The sequence below is a fragment of the Alligator mississippiensis genome, chromosome 7, assembly GCF_030867095.1.
Source record: "Alligator mississippiensis isolate rAllMis1 chromosome 7, rAllMis1, whole genome shotgun sequence".
NCBI classification, from domain to species: Eukaryota; Metazoa; Chordata; order Crocodylia; family Alligatoridae; genus Alligator; species Alligator mississippiensis.
The window spans coordinates 71,769,716-71,788,397 of NC_081830.1; the positions used below are offsets into that span (position 1 = coordinate 71,769,716).

General features: G+C 47.4%; 1 pseudogene; it reads right to left on the bottom strand.

The window, feature by feature from the left end:
• LOC102573898 (sucrase-isomaltase, intestinal-like) overlaps positions 1 to 18,682 on the bottom strand; it is a 124,010-nt pseudogene that overhangs the window by 83,525 nt on the left and 21,803 nt on the right.

Sequence of the window (18,682 nt, forward strand, 5' to 3'; positions counted from 1 at the left end):
CTCCTGGCACAGCTTCCCCTGCTCCACCCACCTCCATCCTGGGCAAGTGCCTGGCCTCCATGCCGGACTCTGCAGATAGAAGAGGCGGCATCAGTTCCTGGGTCTCAGCGCAGCTCAGCCCAGGCAGGCTGGGTTCAGTGCTGGTGGGGGTTTGGCACTGGATCAGTTGGGCCAAGGAGAGAGCTGAGTGCACCCAGCCTGCCTGGGCTGAGCTTGCAGGTCCCCCAGCATATAAAACACCCTCACCAGGGCCTCCTGAAAAGGAATCATGAGGCACCCCTCAACCTCCAGCCATGCTCCCACAACAGTCTGGATCATGACCTGGCAATGGAAAGAGTACACATGGTGGAGGCCCAAGTCTCAGTACCCCAGCAGGAAGGCCACCACTGGGGAGATAACCCTCCCCAGAGTTTGGATCTGGGGAAGCAGAGCTCATCTGTGGATATAGGGTGGGACAGCTCTGAGGACCACCCAGATCCCCAGCTCTTCTCAATGGGGAAGTATTCTCCCTTCACCATGAGCCCCCTCTCCACTGCCTTTTGTGCGCTGGCTGGTGTAGTGCACCTGGCCCCCTCAGGCACTGGTGGTCTAGGCCAGAGGGGTGGGACCATTGCCCTTCCCACCCCCAGCTGTGGAGGAGGCTGAAGAGAAGCCCTTCCCACTGCTCTTGTCTGGGTCCCTAATGGTGGTGGGGAGTTGGGAGACCCTCCAGGAGGGGCCTCACTGGGGGAGACCCCCTGGCCCTGCTGACTCCCTATTCAAGTCCTGCTTGCCCCCACAGTGTCGATTAGAGATTTGTCTACCTCTAGAGAAGGTCAGTTGGACTCTGCTCCCAAAGTGGGGGGGTGTAAGGACATATGCCCCCTTGGGGACCTACCCAGATTCTGCCCCCACATTGAGGGCTGCAGCAAGGTCTGCGGGGGCATTTGCACCCCCAGAAGGGTCCTTTCATGACATTGCTTCTCATAAAGGAGAGGGAAACCAAAAAAGAAAAACAAAAATTACAGCAAAGCTAGTAAATCCAAAAGTGGCAGGTTGTAGCTGTGGGGGGCAGGGGGAATGAAGGGTGTTGAAGCTCACTGAGCTAGATCCCGACAAGAAAAAATGCACAGGCTATGCTTGGGAAAGGTGGGGGAAAGGATATACACACACACACACACACACACACACACAGGCTGGGGAAACTCAAGCTGATTTACTCAGCCACACAACAGACAGCAGGGTAGGGTGAGTGGACCCCAAGACATACCACACAAAGTCAAAACACACAGGGGAGGCTGCTGAGGCAGACGTAAAAGATGGCTGGAGTGGCAGAGGGGCTTTGTTTGTTGAAGCTCAGTCCAGGAGCCCCTCAGGCCTCCAGCCAGGCATTTAGCATCAGGACAGCAGGCAGGAAACAAGGCACAGGATCAGATGCAGTGAGACAGCTGTGAGGGAGTACAGAAACAAATAGTCAATTACAGAAGTAGTCCAGTGCAGGGCAGTGCAAGGTGGTGTGGCAGGGAATCCCCCTCCCTTCTCCTGAGGGGGGGCAGCAGCAGCTGCCATTTAGGTCAGCCACCCAAGGCATGTTTCAGGTAAAGGTGAAAGTGAAAGTGAAGGCGGGGGGTGGCCTGCTGAGGCAGCTGAGGCTGGCAAGGTGACCTTAGGCATCAGCAGTGATGGTGGGGGAGGGGGCTGCAGGCAGCACAGGCCCACTTCCCAGACTGTCCTCTGACTGCATGTTGGTGGTGGGCTGGGCAGCAGGCTGGAACAGGAATGCAAGAGCTGGGGTGTGCTGCTGCAGTGCAGTACAGTGCAGTGAGGATGTGGTGCCCCCCCCGCCATGGAGGTAGTGGTGTGTAGCAGAGGACCACCCCACTTTGGGTGGGGGGTGGCAAGAGCATCAACAGCCTAAGGCAGGGAGGGATGTGGCCAACTTCCCCCCAGAAGCTTCTGAAAACAAGTAGCCCCAAGCTGCTTGCCAGGGCAGTTTTTTATACCGCTGGGGCCAGTACGAGGAAGTTTTTTATATTGCTGGAGCTAGCACAGGTGGTGGACAAAGGAGAAGAGTTTGATATTGTATATTTGGACTTTAAAAAAGCCTTTGATGTGGTATCCCATGATGTCCTCATGGAAAAATTGGGTAACTGAGGCTTCAACTACCCTGTGGTCTGATGGCTGGGGAACTGGCTCTGAGGTTGGACCCAGAGAGTGGTAGTCAATGGAACGAAATCAACATGGCATTCAGTGACCAGTGGTGTTCCCCAAGGTTCTGATCTGTACTCTTTAACATCTTTAGAAATGATCTGGACTCTGGTGTCAGAAGTGGACTGGCTAAACTCACTGACAACACCAAACTTTGGGAAAGAGCGTCCACACTTGAGGACAGGCTAGTGATCCTGGCCAACCTCAACAGACTTTCAAGGTGGGTGGATGCAAACCTGATGGCATTCAATACAGAGAAATGTAAGGTACTCCACCTCTGGGAGAGGAGAGGGGAACCCACATCATCACATTTGCAGGCTTGGCATTGCTACACTCACTAGCACCAAGGCCAAAAGAAACTTGGGGATCATTGACCACAAGATGAACATGCCACCAATGCGATACTGCAGCCGGCAAAGTGAACAAAACTCTGGCCTGCATCTATGGATGCTTCTCAATCAAGAGCCAGGATGTCATCTTCCTTTTGTACGTAGTCTTGGTGAGGCCACAGCTGGAGTACTGCATCGAATTCTGGGCTCCACAATTCAGAAAGGACATGGAGAAGCTTGAAAGATTCCAGAAGAGAGTCATGCGCATGATCAGAGGACAAGAGAACAGGCCTTATGAAGAGAGGCTGAGAGCCATGGGACTCTTCAGCCTGGAGAAGCAAAGGCTCAGGGGTGACTTGGTGGCAGCCTATAAGTGCATAAAGGGTGTGCATCAGGATCTGGGGGAATGCCTGTTCACCAGAGCACCCCAAGGGAAGAAAAGCTCCAGTGGTCACAAACACCTCCAAGACCATTTAGGCTGGACATAAGGAAAAACGTCTTTACTGTCCAAGCCCCCAAGCCACATCTGTTTTAGCCCATATCTTGTAATTAAAATTTGCATGGAAGTAATTAACTCCTCCTACCAAATTCTCTTAAGGATGACAAGTTTCCACCCTTAATAGAAAGTGAGTGGGCTGAAAAATGAGTGATACAATGGGGACAGGAAGTCCTACGACCCATATCATTACTAATACACTATTAGGCTTTTCATAAATCCCTTTCTACAATGGACAGTTCAGAGCATCTGCTAGCCACCCATAGGGAACTATGCCAGAACAGCCAAGGAACAGGTATGCCTCATGGCTGCTCGAGGGTGCTTCTTAGGAACAGTAGTTGCTGCATTTGTTCTACAGAGGTAGCTGGAACTCCCCACAATGCTCTAGCCCTCTGAAAGTGGAAAGAGGGATACAACCATACATCCATGCTGACACAACCCTCAGAGTCCTCATGGTTTGCAGTTAGCATTGATTAACTTTCCCCGACTTCTGGGGATTTGGGACCAGATTTTTAAAATTAGTTAGCCTCATAAAAATATAAATACCTGCTTAGTGCCAGTTAGTACTTTTCAAAAATCTCACTAGATGCCTGTCTACATAATTAGGTGACTAATACCTTAAAAAGCTTGACACTGGTGAATAATTATTATAAAAAACTATTGTTACCCTTCCTCCCCACCTCTTTAGTGCACTCATTCAGGACAGCTATCATTTACTTTTATGCCTATCTTCTAAACTATTCTGGCAAAATTATTTCTTATGTCTTTCGGGAACATTGCCTGAATGAGAACTTCTGTATAAAGGCCACTGGTTCAAAACTTGAAGTAAATTCAAACAAAAAGGCTTTTCTGTAACAACTGTCAAGTCAAAGAAATGGGTCTGAATTAAAGCACTTAATGTTTAAGCCTGTATCTGAGTGCTAAGGCCATAAAAATATGGGGTTCATTTAAAGTTCATTTATTAACTTAATTTAAGGACCCTAAATAACCTAATATATGGTAAACAATATGTCTAGTTTTTATTAATAAAATATTTTTTTTTGCTCAGTAACAACTAACACTGTAGCAAAAAACCCAGTGGGGAGGGGGGGTAAATTGCATTCCCTTCCCTTCCCCAACCATTTCTGACTTTTTCTTTCCCTCTCTATTCCCTATTGATAAGTGAGCTAAAACATAGGATAAGATTCAGCATTTTATTGTGGTAGCAAGTTATATTTCTTTTGTTTTTTCTCTTTATTTTGTAAAATTATTATGTTTCTATTGATTTTTACTGTTCTATATTACTGTTTCACTGATATGATATGATTTAGGCCTACATATGTAAGTTAGCATAAGTCACGTCAAGTTTCCGTTTTGTTTGTCGAGTCTCCATCTTGTCCCCATGCCCTGTTGTGTAACCTATGATTCATACCTACCCCTCCTGTGTAACTTGGTTCCTGAATGAATAGGGATGAATGAGGGTGCTTGAGAGACAATGGCAGTAGGTCTAAAAATAGCTCTTTCTGAAGGACCGAACCATCAAAACCAATACCTGGACCACTGACCCAGCCATTGCAATCACGCTTGGCATTCAAGAAACAAAAGATGAGGCAACGCACCATTGTGCCAAGGCCTGCACATGCTCAGTAAGAACACCTGAAACCCTCTGGAACAGGACTGACATTGCTTGGACATGCCCTCCCCATAGGAGGTCAAAGGTAGTCTGCCCCATAAAAACGGGTATTGAAGACTGACTCCTTGGGGCACCCTCTCCATCTGGACCAGCACCATGCCACACCACCTATCCACCCAGAGGCCCTGCCAGCGACCTCCCCTCTGAACAACATCTGCTGGACAAAGACCCCTTTCCAGCCTGGATAGGTAGCTATCACCCCACCGTCTCTTCAACCAAGGACTTGAACTCTGTTTCTCTTCCATACCTGGACCCTAACACTTCCACTGAGTCTCTTTCTCCTGCTGCCATTGTAAGTGCTTTTGTGTGTGTGTGTGTGTGTGTGTGTGTGTGTGTGTGTGAACCAATAACTTCATGGGGCTGTGTAGTTCATTGTCTGTTTAATAAACCTGTTATTTTGAAACCCTGAGTTGGGTTTTTGTCTGTTTACTGACTGTTTCCTCCTTGCCACTTATCTGCACCCCCCCCATAAACTTCCAGCTGTCTGCCTCAGTTTCCAGCCCCATGCTCCCAGGTTGCTGCCTCAGTTTCTTTCCTGGCTGTCTCTGCCTTGCCACTGGGCTTTTTCCCTTGCACCAGTGACCTCAAGTAACCCTGGGGCCACTTGACCTTAAGTAACCCCAAGCCTCAGTTCCTCAGCCCAACTTCTATCTAGTCTACCAGTTCTAATCCCAGTTGCAGCAACTTTCACTTCTTACACTTTCTCTCTCACCTTAAGCTTCCCTCGTGTATCCCAAGTACCCCAAACACACACATGCATACTGTACCACCCAAGTTAGGAACTCACCTATGTGTAGTTGAGTGGTATGTGTGTGAACTGGTGAGTAGATGTATATATGTCATTGTGTGCGTGATATATGAATTAATGATCCGTAATGTGTACAGAGTGTGTGGGTATTGACAACTGATTGTTGTCTAATTTTTGGTGTGTGGTGTGTATGTGCTTGAACTGGTGATAGGTATGCATGTGCCTAGGCTGGTTTGGATGTGTATGTGCCTGAGTTGGTAGTGTGTTAGTGTGTGCGTGCATGCATGTAATTGATTTGTATGTTTGTATATGTGCAATCGTGTCACCCTCCTATCTAATAGCACAATATTGAGATCCTGAGAGTTGGCCTGACCCCACAGGGTAACAACACCTACGTCAGGGGTGTGCATCAGGATCTGGGGGAACATCAGAGCGCTCCAAGGGATGACAAGGTCCAATGGTCACAAACTCCTCCAAGACCATTTTAGGTTGGACATAAAGAAAAACTTCTTTACTGTCTGAGCCCCCAAGGCCTGGAATAAGCTCCCTCCAGAAGTGGTGCAAGCACCTACTCTGGACTCCTTTAAGAAGTGTTTGGATGCTTATCTAGCTGGGATCCTTTGGCCCTAGCTTATTTCCTGCCCATGGGGCAGGGGGCTGGGCTTAATGTTCTCCCAAGGTCCCTTCCAGCCCTAACGTCTATGAAATCTATGAATCTGGCAATTTACCAACACCTAAGTGATACTTAGCTGCCTATTTATAAACAGTACCTCATTAGAACATTGCCAAACAATTTCCCATGTTCAAAGATTTGTGGTAATGCCATATATATTAATAAACATAGCAAGAATATATGTTTGTCTACACCCCAAAGAACAGAAGAGGTCAGGGGACACAAGTTCAGACATAGTGAAAAGTAGCAAATTAGCATTTTTTTTTTTTTAACTAGCACCTTATGTTTGGCAAACCATACCTTGTAGCATGGATAGTCAATATTCTTTCTGAGCAAAAATAGACATCTTGTTTATTTTGGTTCTGATTGTCCCAGGCTTTGACTCCCACCAAAACAAGCATGGGATGGTCATCAGCTTAAATGGCAACTAACTCATATTAGCCAGGATTGTCCTAGAAAAAAGTGTTATCTCGGATACTTCCCAGGTACTTAAACTGTGACAATGGGCTCGTAGGCTTGCAGGTTCCCATGATAAAAGGCTTTGTCCTGGAAGAAATACAAGGTCTTGTTTTAGCCTCAGTTAAGTCATCAGGAAATTGAAAATACAATACTGTTTGCCTTCTGTGTTGTAGTGTCAGCAAAGCTTGGAACAAGGCCTAAAAAGAGGATCAAAATTGCTAACCATCACCCTGTTTTATAATCATTAGAAAACAAGAGTTGAGAAAATCAGTTTGAATCCAGATACAGTCATGAAATGCAACTTTGCCTCTATTTACTTAGCTTTGCTATCATTACTTGGAAATGCAGGTGCCATCTTCAGTGTATTTTTACATTGTCCCTTTAAGATGTTATGTTTAATACAGTAACAGAAACTGATAACTTGTCCAGTCTTCCTCAGCATTTCAGACAAACCTAACAATCAAAGTATTTCCAAAAAATATTCTGCAAGTACCTTACCCTCCATCAATATAATTTATTATTCAGAAATTCTATCCAATTGTTTACAAGTCTCTAGATAAAGCTTCAGGAGGCTGTTGATTCATAGATTCATAGATGCTAGGGTCGGAAGGGACCTCAATAGATCATTGAGTCCGACCCCCTGCATAAGCAGGAAAGAGTGCTGGGTCTAGAGGACCCCAGCTAGATACTCATCTAACCTCCTCTTGAAGACCCCCAGGGTAGGGGAGAGCATCACCTCCCTTGGGAGCCCGTTCCAGACCTTGACCACTCTAACTGTGAAGAAGTTCTTTCTAATGTCCAATCTAAATCTGCTCTCTGCTAGCTTGTGGCCATTGTTTCTTGTAACCCCCGGGGGTGCCTTGGTGAATAAATACTCACCAATTCCCTTCTGTGCCCCCGTGATGAACTTATAGGCAGCCACAAGGTCGCCTCTCAACCTTCTCTTGCGGAGGCTGAAAAGGTCCAGTTTCTCTAGTCTCCTCGTTGGGCTTCGTCTGTAGGCCCTTAACCATACTAGTGGCCCTTCTCTGGACCCTCTCCAGGTTTATCCTCATCCTTCTTGAAGTGCGGCGCCCAGAATTGCATGCAGTACTCCAACTGCGGTCTGACCAGTGCCCGATAGACGGGAAGTATCACCTCCTTGGACCTATTCATCATGCATCTGCTGATGCACGATAAAGTGCCATTGGCTTTTCTGATGGTTTTGTCACACTGCTGACTCATGTTCATCTTGGAGTCCACTAGGACTCCAAGATCCCTTTCCACCTCTGTGCCACCCAGCAGGTCATTTCCTAGGCTGTAGGTGTGCTGGACATTTTTCCTCCCTAGGTGCAGCATTTTGCATTTCTCCTTGTTGAACTGCATCCTGTTGTTTTCTGCCCACTTGTCCAACCTGTCCAGGTCTGCTTGCAGCTGTTCCCTGCCCTCCGGTGTGTCCACATCTCCCCATAGCTTTGTGTCACCTGCAAACTTGGACAGAGTACATTTCACTCCCATGTCCAAGTCACTGATGAAGACATTAAAGAGTATCGGTCCAAGGACCGAGCACTGAGGGAAACCACTGCCCACACCCTTCCAGGTCGAGACCGACCCATCCACCACGACTCTCTGGGTGCGACCCTCCAGCCAATTCACCACCCACCGGACTGTGTAGTCATCCACGTCACAGCCTCTTAACTTGTTCACCAGTATGGGGTGGGATACCGTATCGAAGGCCTTCCTGAAGTCTAAGTATATGACATCCACCCCTCCTCCTGTGTCCAGGCGTTTCGTAACCTGGTCATAAAAAAAGACTAGATTGGTCAGGCACGATCTGCCTGCCACGAACCCGTGCTGGTTTCCCCTCAGCATAATTTGTCCTGCCCGGCTCTCACAAATGTGAGCCTTGATAATTTTTTCAAAGACTTTGCCAAGGATGGAGGTGAGACTGACTGGGCTATAGTTGCCCGCGTCCTCCTTCCTCCCCTTTTTGAAAATGGGGACCACGTTGGCCCTTTTCCAGTCCTCCGGGACTTGGCCTGTGCACCACGAGCTTTCAAATATTCCCACCAGTGGCTCTGCAATGATGTCGGCCAGTGCCTTCAGCACCCTCGGATGGAGCTCATCTGGGCCTGCTGACTTAAAGGCATCCAGTTCTTCCAAGTGACTCTGCACCATCTCAGGGTCTACGCATGGCAGTCTGGCGCCTTGCTGCTGCCTCTCTACAACCCCAGTGAGAGACTTGTTGTGCCCCTCACTTAGGAACACTGAGGCAAAGAACTCATTGAGGAGTTCAGCCTTGTCCCCTCTGTCCGTCACCAGTTGTTTCTGCCCATTTAGCAGGGGTCCTATTCCTCCCTGGGCCTTCCTTTTACTCCCTATATATCTAAAAAACAAATTCTTGTTGTCTTTTACTTGGGTTGCCATCCTCAGCTCCATGGTAGCTTTGGCCCGTCTAGCTGCCTTCCTACAAGCACGAGCAGAGGAGGTATATTCGTCTTTGGTGATCTCTCCCTGTTTCCACTTTTTATGTGCTCCCCTTTTGGCCCTTAGGCTGCCCTGGATTTCTGTGGTCAGCCAGGGAAGCCTCCTGGCCCCTTTCCCTCTTTTGCCTCGCTCGGAGATCGTCTTGCTTTGTGCCTGAAGGCTCGTTTCCTTAAGGCACAGCCACCCTTCTTGGGCTCCCATCACTTCAAAACTCCTACTCTGCAGTGCGCCTTTGATTAATTGCCTGAGTTCATTGAGATCAGCTTTCCTAAAGTCTAGCACTTTCACCCTACTAGTTACCTTACCCACTCGACGTCTTTTGGTGAATTCTATTATTAGGTGATCACTGTCCCCCAGATGGCTACCGATCTGGAGGTCCCCTACCATGTCATCTCCCGTTGCCAATACCAGATCCAGTATGGCATTCCCCCTAGTGGGACTGTGTACCTCCTGTGTCAGGTGGAGGTCCTGTACACAGGTTAGAAACCTGCGTGAGCGGTGGGACTTTGCTGTCTGTGGCTCCCAGCAGATGTCCGAGTAGTTTAGGTCCCCCATGACTACCGCCTCTTTAGCTTTTATGGTCTCCGAGAGTTGCCTCAGGAGCCCCGAATCTCTTTCTTCCCCTTGATGTGGGGGCCTGTAGCAGACCCCTACCACCAAATCCCTTTCTCCTTGCCCCCCATGTAGCCTAACCCACAATCCTTCTACTTCCTCATCCTTGGATTCCGTCTTGATGAGGGTTGATGTATATTGCTCACTGACATAGAGCGCAACCCCTCCCCCTTTCTTCCCCACCCTGTCCTTTCTGTACAATCTATAGCCCTCAATATGTAGCACCCAGTCGTGGGATGAATCCCACCAGGTTTCCGTTAGCTCCACTAAGTCATAGGTGTTTAGTGCAAGCAGGAGCGCTAGTTCATCCTGCTTGTTTCCCATGCTCCTAGCATTAGTATATAGGCACTTGAGCCCTGCGACTGGTGCCTTTGCTGCCCCCCCGCTCCGAGTCCCAAGGGGCCCTTTGATTCTTACCTTCTCGTTTCTTACCTGTGCCGTAGTACTGGCCTCCCCATGGCTTTCAGGTTCCCAATGCTCTCTTTCTTCAGGCTGGGCTGTCCTTGTGCGTGCCACATGGTTTGGTGGTCCACAGCTTCCCCCGCCCTCATCTTCCCCTCCCCCCGACGAGCCTAGTTTAAAGTCCGCTGGAGGAGATCCGCCAGCCTAGAAGAAAACACACGCTTACCTTTGGGGGACAGGTGAAGCCCATCCCAGCTGAGCATGTCCCTTTTTGTAATGTGCGGGTCGTTGTCCAGGAAGCCGAAGCCTGCCTCGAGACACTACTGCTGAAGCTGCCAGTTGGTCTCTCGGATGCAGTTCTCATGCCGTCTTCCACGTCCGTTCACTGGTAGGATGGAAGAGAATACCACCTATGCACCGAACTCCTTCAGCACGCTGCCCAGAGCACTGTAGTCTGCCATCAGGTGATCGGGGGTTCTCCTGGCCACATCATTAGTACCCACATGGACTAGGACCATGGGGTAGTAATCGGTGGGCTTGATCCTGGCCTGGATTACCTCCGTCACATCCCGAATCTTTGCTCCAGGGAGGCAGCATACCTCTCGTGCTGAGGGGTCCTGGTGACAGATGGGCCCTTCCATACCTCCCAGGATGGAGTCGCCTATGACGAGCACTCGTCGCCTCCTCCTCTGGGTCCTCTTGGATTTCTTGACCTGTTCAGAGTGTGAAGAATGTGGTATTTCTTCCTGCCCGAGGGTTTCCTCCTCCCCTTCCATCTCCTGCAGGGTCGCCAGGGCCTCGTACCTGTTCTCCAGTTGGACTGGAGAAGCTGGTACCAGTTCTCTGCGAGCAGCTCCAGTCCTGGCTGTGACCGTCTGCCACTCTGCTGTGGAGGGCATTCCCCAGGCTGCTTCTTCCTTCGGTGCCTGGGCCTGCAGGGAAAGGAAATAACTCAATTTCATCCTCCGCCTCCCTGATCCCCCTCAGCCTGCTAACCTCCTCCTGGAGCTCCCTCACCTATGCCTCCAGAGCCCTAAGATCGGTACCTGCCGGACAGGTGTGGGGGCCCCCAATCTCTGCCCCCCCCGGCCCTGCTGGGGATCCCCCACAGGCCAGGAGGTAGGGGGATATCAGCTCCCCCATGGGCTCAGTCTGGGTGGAGGCCTCAGACCAGCCCCGGTTAGCCTTGTCCCCCTGGGCAGAGGCCTTAGCAGCACTCCTCATAGACACCATTCTAAGCTGCTGTTTGTCGACCTGTGTGGTGTCTACTCCCTACCCCTACAGGTGTCTCACTCCTGGCCCTTCCTGCCCGCCTGCCGGCGTGAACGCCTGCTTAAACGCTGGCACGCTTTCACAGAGCGCGCCTGTTCGCGCGCTCTGTTCGCGCTGAGCGGCTCAGAAGCGCGGCTCCCTACCGGCTCTGCTATATGGGAGCCGGGGGGCTTCCCCTCCGGATCAGGCTCAGCTGTGCCGGGTCCCTCTGCCCCACTTACCTTCGGGGGATCAGCTGCTGCTGCCCCCACTGCCGATTCCTCTGCTGCTGCTGCTGCTGCTGCCGCCGCCACCGCCGCCTCCGGTCAGTCAGTTGGTTAGTTGGTTAAGGGGCACACGTGCGTGCAGGACACACGTGTGCCTGACTCCTCTCCTTCCCGCTGCTGGTTCCCGAGTGATGAACATCTTGTGAAAAATATTTCCTTCATTGTGGAAGGAAAACACCCAATATTTTAAAAACCAGTTTAACTCCCCGATAACAATTGAATGAGGATCTTCTAGAAGAGGTGGATTCTGATACTTCTGGACTTGCAAGAAAAGTGGGTCTCTGAAGTCTTGAATTTCATTTTGCACAGATCAGACAATGTTGGAATGATGCCATGAACCACTGAGGTTACCTCCGAGTAGTTCCAAGTAAGAAGTACAAAGTAAGAAGTCAGAGTAACTGCAAATGACAAGCTTGCCTTACAGAAGTGTAATTCCAACACTTCCCATAGCCGTTCTACTGTACTGGAAATGGAGAATTGTATTAGAGATAGTACATAACTACTCTATCCATAGAGCTGTGCTTGGCAAAACACCCAGTGGGAAAGAGAAAAAAGACTCAACGCATAACTGAGGTAAGAAATGATTTCTACAGGCTACCCCACCCATTTCACCTCAGCATCCACAATTCCTAAATCATCCTTGATGATTTCACAGTTTCTCTCATCTTATTTTGGACTTGTTTTCTGAAACTTTGTTGTTTTCTTCTGAACTTTCTCCAGCTGTTAAAAATGTTATGCCCAAACTGATTACGCCATCAAGGACCTGACTCATATCAATTATAATTAATACACCAGAATGGGGGTGACAATTCTATTTAATGATAACTTGCTAGTTTTTGAAATATGTACTCTTTTCAAAATGAGTTGAAAATAGTCCTGTGTTGAATGGTGTGTGCGCACATGATAACAGCACTCACTTAGGATATGGGAGCAATGAAGTTCAAGTGTTTGATTCAGAACATGGTCTTTCATTCCAAATCACTTTGAATCAGATGCAACAAGGACTGAAGTCTGGAATGAAATGATTCATTTCATGTTAACCTTTTCCATCCTTTGTTTAACCTTTTTGTCAACATTTCTGAGTTGGGAAAATTATTGAAACGGATCCCTTCCCACATAGACTTTTGGTTTCCTTGAATCAGCAATTTCTACTAAAACAAAACTGTCAAAAAAATCCCAACCCACTCTAGAAACACAATCATAAACACAGCTTAACTCTGTATTTAATCTAAAGTAATGGTTTCCTTCAGCAAAGCAGTCCAAAGCAAATGGAGCTTATTAGTGAAGCTGACCAGGAGACTTTAAAGTTGGCTTCAGCTTTAATATATTGAAGTTTGAAAGAGGGCCTACAGAAAATTTAGCCTTTCTTTTTGTTGAAATCAGAACAAAACTACAAGTACAATTGACTGAGTTGACAAACCATTAGCTATGCTTAAGCAACATGCAGTTATCTCAAGTTATCCAAGATTTCCCTTTCTGGTTATTTACCTTACATTTACACCAGGACAATTGTATCCATCCTATTTAATGACACCAGTGTAGATAAAGCAATACTGTTTTTATGTGCAGACTAGTCCTTAGATTATTAAACAAACAAACTTTGGAATTAGCAATTAACTATATATTCATGAGTCAATACAATGCCCATCTCTCTACCATTTTAATTCTCTTTTTTTTTTTATCTCTACCTTAATTTGTCTGTAATATTAGCAGTAATAATACTTAGCAGTTATATAAGGCTTCATGGCAGGACCCACAGCTGGTGAACTTTGGTACAGCTCCACTAATTTTGGTTGGGATCTTGTGCATATGTTTATAGACCTTAACAAATATTAATTAGCAATATCATGGAAACACAATATATATATATTTAATTAAACTACTTCAATCATTAGTGTATCTCAAGCCAAGGTGGTAACTGACTTAGGCTTTAGCTGTTATTTGGTGTACTTTAGAAGATGTAGAATGAAGTTACTAGACATGTTATCTATCTTAGATGATTAACTATTTTATAAGAAAGTGGCAAGTTATTCCTTCCTCAACTTCCTTCTCTAAGAAGGACTTTAAATTTTGAGCAGAAGCCTCATGATCTTCAACTAGATGTAGAAGTTTGGTGGTTTCCAACATTTGAACCTTTTTAAAACAATGGTTTTGTCTTAGATAATTAAATGTAACTCCATTTCTTGCAATATCTGATATTTACAGTAAATGCAGTGGTTTGTAGTAAATCTATGAAAGATGGAAGAAAATGTAAACAGTCTTTCTGTAGTTCACAGTACACTATAATTCAGACATTTGTTGTTTCCAAATCAATTCCCTTGCACTATAGCAAAACCCCCAATTTTTCTTTTTATTTATTATTTAAATTCCCTCCCCTTCCCCAAACATTTCTGTCTTTCTCTCTGCCCTCTCTATCCCTTATAAGTAACTATAAGTAGTCATAGGTAAACTAAGTTCTTGTATGCTATTACTGTAATAAGCCCCTTTTTATATTGTAAATAGTGTTCTGTTATGGTTCTATTGATTTTTTACTGTTTTATATTGTATTATATTGTATTCCTATAATTTTTGCAGTAATTTTTATTGTTTCATATTAATACTGTATGGTTTAGGCCTGTGTCTGTAAAGTTAACCAAAGTAATGTCAAGTAATATCAAGTTTCCATTTTGTATGTCAAGCCTCCATCTTGTGTCCCCTGCTTGAGCATAACCTATTATACAGTATGTTGTAACTGTGATTCATGTCTAACCAGTCTCATGTAAACTGGTTCCTGAATGAATGGGAATGAATGAAGGTGCTTAAGGCATAATGGTAGCAGGCCTTTCCTGAATGATCAGTAACGACTGAACCATCAACCATTGCCTTGCATTGCCTTGCATTGACTCAAGGACCGAACCACCCAACCATTGCCTTGCATTGACTCACCCAGGAACCATAGACCTCACCCAGGAACAGAGACAAAATCCAGCATTTGCAAGACAAAGACCCTACAGAAACCAGCAACCCCACCATTGTATCCCACCAGACAGTGACAACACCTGGATCTGCATGTATGCATCTGAGCAGGACTGGCCCTTGCCTAGGCATGTCCTTCCCATAGGAGACACAGGTAGCCCACTCCTATAAAGGGGTGGTAGAGTATGACCTCCTTGGGACACCCTCTCCATCTGGACCAGCACTGCGCTCTGCCACCTTTCCAACCAGTGGCCCTGCTGGCGACCCCCTCTGGACAACACCTTGCTGGAGAAGATCCCAACTGGCCATCGAGGATCAACTCTCAGCCTGGGATAGGTAGCCACCTTTCCGCAAGCAAGGGACCTGAACTCTGTCCCTGCACACCTGGAACTCAAGTCCCTCCACGAAGCCTTTCCTCTCCTCCTCCCCCCATTATGTGGGTGTGTGTGTGTGTGTGTGAGAGAGTGTTTGTGTGCAGGAGCCAATAAATTTGTGGGGCTGTATAGTGTGATGCCTGATTAATAAAACTGTTATTTTGAAACCCCGTGTTCAGTTTTTATCTTATTGACCTCCTGGCCCTCCTCCTTGACTTCCTTTCTCCCTCAGTTCTTTCTGCCTCTCTATTTCCAGCCCTGATCTCCCAGCTTTCTTCCTCTCCATTTCTAGCCCCAATCTCCCAGCTTTCTGCCTCTCCATTTCCAGTCCCGATCTGCCAGCTTTCTGCCTCTCCATTTCCCAGCTGTCTCCTCCTTGCCACTGAGCTTTTTCCCTTGCTTCCACCCAGTAACCCCTGGGCCCCAAGTGACCCCAAGTAACCCCTGGGGCACCATGACTCCAAGTAACTCCAGCACCGTGACACTGAGTAACCCCGGGGCTGCAAAGTGACCCTGAGTAACCCCAGGGCCCTTTGACCCTGAATAACCCCAAAGGCACCTTGACCTCAAGTAACTCTGAGCACCAAGTTACCCCAAATGCCCCCTAGTGTTAACATACAGCCACAAAAGTGCACGTTTTCATATGTGTATGTGAATTAATAGTGTTGTATGTGTAGTGTGTGTGTGTGTAATTTGTATCACACCCTCCTAACAGTGCAATATTGAGATCCTGAGTGTTGATCTGGTGCATGTCAAGTCAACAGCACTAAATTATTTACTGTCCTGCCCTATGCCCCTGTTTAAGGCATCATCTACTGACTGAATGTTTAAACTCATATACTGTCCAATTTATAATACTTCACTATGAAGAAATTTAACCTCATTTGTACAAACAATAGTAATAATAATCTAGATTAATTGCTGATGGGTTAAACTTGAATCCATTATAACCTCAACTTATCCTGGAATTTTGACAGGGAATCATTCTTTGATATATTTAATAAGCATATTAGCTGTGACACTTCCTGCCATGAGGTCTCAGATTTAGACAGAGTTAACTGATATTTAAGAGCTTCAAGATCTTATTAGAAGCACATCTTAATCTCCGTCTCCTAGGGAAGGGACCTCAAGGGGCCTTCTAGTCTAAACCTCTGCAATGAGGCAGCCTCAAAATATACCTAAGCCACTCCTAGCAAATGCAATAAAATTGTGAATCCTCACATGCAAATAATCACATGTGATTCATTAAGCATTGGAAAGACCTTTGTCCATGTTATGGTTCCCTTTCATTTGTCACACAGAGACATGTGAACTGTCTCTTACTGTGTGGTTGAGAATTCCCTCACATTAGAGAATCTCCAGGCACCCTGCAGCTGTCATAGCCATGTCTAGACCATCCATACGTCTCCCCAGAGATTATTTTATGGAGCAGACAAAAGGAGATAAACATGGCTGGAAGTAGAAACAATTATGAGCAGGCATAAATTCAAGCAGTTCCAGAATCATTGACCACAAGATGAACATGAGCCTGCAATGCGATGCTGTGGCTAGTAAAGCGACCAAAACGCTGGCTTGCATCCATAGATGCTTCTCAAGCAAATCCCGGGACATCATTCTCCCCCTGTACTCGGCCTTAGTGAGGCCGCAGCTGGAGTACTGCATCCAGTTTTGGGCTCCACAATTCAAAAAGGATGTGGAGAAGCTTGAGAGAGTCCAGAGAAGAGCCACGTGCATGATCAGAGGTCAGGGAAGCAGACCCTACGGTGACAGGCTGAGAGCCCTGGGGCTCTTTAGCCTGAAAAAGCACAGGCTCAGGGGTGATCTGATGGCCACCTACAAGTTTATCAGGGGTGACCACCAGTATCTGGGGGAACGTTTGTTCACCAGAGCGCCCCAAGGGATGACGAGGTCGAATGGTCACAAACTACTACAAGATCGTTTCAGGCTGGACATAAGGAAGAATTTCATAGATTCATAGATGTTAGTTAGGGTCGGAAGGGACCTCAATAGATCATCAAGTCTGACCCCCTGCATAAGCAGGAAAGAGTGCTGGGTCTAGATGACCCCAGCTAGATACTCATCTAACCTCCTCTTGAAGACCCCCAGGGTAGGGGAGAGCACCACCTCCCTTGGGAGCCCGTTCCAGACCTTGGCCACTCAAACTGTGAAGAAGTTCTTCCTAATGTCCAGTCTAAATCTGCTCTCTGCTAGCTTGTGGCCATTGTTTCTTGTAACCCCCGGGGGCGCCTTGGTGAATAAATCCTCACCAATTCCCTTCTGTGCCCCCGTGATGAACTTATAGGCAGCCACAAGGTCACCTCTCAACCTTCTCTTGCGGAGACTGAAAAGGTCCAGTTTCTCTAGTCTCTCCTCGTAGGGCTTGGTCTGCAGGCCCTTGACCATACGAGTTGCCCTTCGCTGTACCCTCTCCAGGTTATCCGCATCGTTCTTGAAGTGTGGCGCCCAGAATTGCACGCAGTATTCCAACTGCGGTCTGACCAACGCCCTATAGAGGGGAAGTATCACCTCCCTGGACCTATTCGTCATGCATCTGCTGATGCACGATAAAGTGCCATTGGCTTTTCTGATGGCTTCGTCACACTGCCGACTCATGTTCATCTTGGAGTCCACTAGGACTCCAAGATCCCTTTCCACCTCTGTGCCACCCAGCAGGTCATTCCCTAGGCTGTAGGTGTGCTGGACATTTTTCCTCCCTAGGTGCAGCACTTTGCATTTCTCCTTGTTGAACTGCATCCTGTTGTTTTCTGCCCACTTGTCCAGCCTATCCAGGTCTGCCTGCAGCTGTTCCCTGCCCTCCGGTGTGTCCACTTCTCCCCATAGCTTTGTGTCATCTGCAAACTTGGACAGAGTACATTTCACTCCCACGTCCAAGTCGCTGATGAAGACATTAAAGAGTATCGGTCCAAGGACCGAACCCTGCGGGACCCCACTGCCCACACCCTTCCAGGTCGAGACCGACCCATCTACCACGACTCTTTGGGTGCGACCCTCTAGCCAATTCGCCACCCACCGGACTGTGCAGTCATCCACATCACAGCCTCTTAACTTGTTCACCAGTATGGGGTGGGATACCATACCGAAGGCCTTCCTGAAGTCCAAGTATACGGCATCCACCCCTCCTCCTGTGTCCAGGCGTTTCGTAACCTGGTCATAGAAAGAGACTAGGTTGGTCAGGCACGATCTGCCCGCCACAAACCCATGCTGGTTTCCCCTCAGCATAATTTGTCCTGCCGGGCTCTCACAAATGTGAGCCTTGATAATTTTTTCAAATACTTTACCAAGGATGGAGGTGAGACTGACTGTCCGAGCCCCCAAGGTCTGGAACAGCCTGCCACCGGAGGTTGTTCAAGCGCCTTCATTGAACACCTTCAAGATGAAACTGGATGCTTATCTTGCTGGGATCCTACAACCCCAGCTGACTTCCTGCCCTTTGGGCAGGGGGCTGGACTCGATGATCTTCCGAGGTCCCTTCCAGCCCTAATGTCTATGAAGTCTATGAAGAAACCAAGCACTGTAAAACAGTGATACAAAAAAAAAATGTTCTTTTTTAAGTGCTTGACCAGTATATCTTCATCATATATTCAGGATCATACTGATCACAAGGTTTGAGGTCAGGAAAGAATTTCCCAGTATATCAGGGATGATAGAGATTGTATATGCCTTCCTCTTCAGCTTGGAATCCTTCCTCAGCCTGAGGAAGGGTATTTGTGCTCAAAGGTTGCAAAGAATATTTTTTTTCCAACTATTTAA